Genomic DNA, 2,452 nt, shown 5'->3' with positions numbered 1-2,452 from the left:
ACATTCTTTTAAATGCACCATAACCAATCACCTATTAATAGACATGAAGGTTGCTCCCAGCATTTCCCTGCTACAAGCAGTGCTGCAGTGAAAATCCTTCTACATCTAACCTTCTCACACTCAAACACATATTTCTGTAGCATAATTTTCTACAAGTAGAATTTGGGGGTCAAGGGCAATGGCTGATTGAAGGATTTTTATGCCACTTCAGAATGTGGCAAAACAGCTCATTTTGCTAGAGCTGAAGCTACAATGTCCCTTAAGTAAATTCCCTCAGTCCCTTATTGTTGGGCTGTTGTGTTGCTTGGTGTATTCAGTCTGTGAAAAAAACAGTCCAGTCCAATTTGGATAGAAATATGTAATTACCAGGACTTTTCCAGTTGAAGCTTCCTGGTCTCAAAAAGCAGGGTAAGTAGAGAGGTAGGATGAGGCAGAACAAGGAACACAACAAAGCAGCACAGCACCACAGTTAGGGGCATAGAACCAGGCTGGGTGTCAATACCCAGACGCTCAGACCTGCGTATGAATACCAATTCCACCAATCAACAGCTGTGCAAATTGGGCAGATCGCTTAACCTCTCTGAGCCTTACTTTCCTAATCTGTAAAATAAGGATAGCAATAGTACCTATCTCATGAGGCTATTGTGAAGACTAAATAAGAAATGTAATTGTCACATAGCATGTGCTCGATAACGGTCAGCTATTGTTAATATAACACAAAAGATCTTCCTGCCTTCCAAATTTTATGGCATTAGAGTAGGGGCAGAGGAGACATGGAGAAAAGGATGAAGTTTAGCAGCTTCCAGGAAGAGATTTTCCTATTATCTGTAAAAGCATATTGCTGAGAACAAACAGAATGGATAAGGGAAGAGAGGGGAGGGAAGCGAGGCCAGGGCAAGAAGATTTCCTGAAGGAAACATCCACAGTAGGAGGTAGAGCTTTGGGTTTCTGAGAAGGGGCAAGGGGGGAGAGTTGGTGGAGATTAAATGGCTTAGTATCCAGGTTACAGGTGTGTTAATGGGCACTCTGCTCTTTCTATGGGCATGATACGATCAATAGTCACGTCACAAACCCCTGATCTTTTAACAGATACTGATTGATTACTCCTCACCCCCTTGGGCATAAGACAGATGTATAAAAACTGGTTGCACAGGATGTCTGAATGGGTGGTGTCCCTAGCGTTGTTCAGTGCACAGCTGGCACAACTGTACGTGGCAGTCCTGCCTGGACTCCACCCTCAAATATTTTTTGCTTTGCATTGTGAACCACCATATGGACCACAAGGTTCCCGAGGGCAGGAACATGGATTACATAATTTTTTATACTCCCACAAGTGCTTGGCACTCAGTTGATGATCGGTAACTCTCCCTGGGACTTCCCTGGTGGCACATTGGTTAAGAATCTGCCTGCCAATGCAGGGGACATGGGTTCAGTCCCTGGTCCAGGAAGATCCCACCTGCCGCTTAGCCACTAAGCCCGTGCGCCACAACTACTGAGTCTGCGCTCTAGAGCCCGCGAGCCACAACTACTGAGCCCGTGTGCCACAACTACTGAAGCCCGTGCGCCTAGAGCCCATGCTCCGCAACAAGAGAAGCCACTGCAATGAGAAGTCCGCGCACCGCAACGAAGAGTAGCCCCCTCTCACTGCAACTAGAGAAAGCCTGCGCGCAGCAACGAAGACCCAACGCAGCCAAAAATAAATAAACAAATTTTTAAAAACATAATAATTCTCCCTTAGCAACTCTGTTAGGGGGCCTCTTCTGACCAGCATTTTTGGGCCTGCCCCTGACCCTCCAGGCATACTCAGTCCAAGCTCCACACACCCCCATCGGCATCTAGTAAACCCCACTCGGCCCGCCCTCCCCTTGAGACCAGATCAATTCAAGCACCAGGAAATCATTAATATCAGAACTCTCAGAGGGAAAGGAGCTTCAAGTTCTTGTCATTGAGGGCCACAGGATGTAGCCCTGTGACCTGCAGGACCCCAGAGAGCAGCCTTCTTGAGCCATGCTGCCCAATGCGTGGATCCTATCCCAGCCCTTATCTATGCAGGATTCTAAAGGCCCTGGGGCCATTGTTGGAGAGCTCTTATTTTTGGGTGCTTCCTCATACCAAGCCACTCCCCACCCCCACAGAGTGGTTTGCACCCTGGTCCCCATCCTGTCCTCTGTAGTCCCACACAAAAAGCCTCATCTCATGTTTCAGCAAATACGAAACTATGAGACCCCACTCAGGCCTCTTGGGTTCCAGCCCCGCCTAGACGCAATTCTTCTGAAGGCTGTTCCCTGTCCTTCCTCTGAAGGTGCTTATCCCTAGGCTGGGGTGGGAGGAGGGAGGCCCGGGACGCCACACACACCAGGCGTGCCTGCCTCTGTCCACTGTCACCCGCTCAGCCAGAGCCTGGCTCCCAGACAGGCGCAGAGCCAAGGTAGAGCAGTCAGGACATCGGAAA

The sequence above is a fragment of the Orcinus orca genome, chromosome 2 (assembly GCF_937001465.1).
Source record: "Orcinus orca chromosome 2, mOrcOrc1.1, whole genome shotgun sequence".
In the NCBI taxonomy this organism is placed as follows: domain Eukaryota; kingdom Metazoa; phylum Chordata; class Mammalia; order Artiodactyla; family Delphinidae; genus Orcinus; species Orcinus orca.
Note: the sequence above shows the minus strand (reverse complement) of the source record.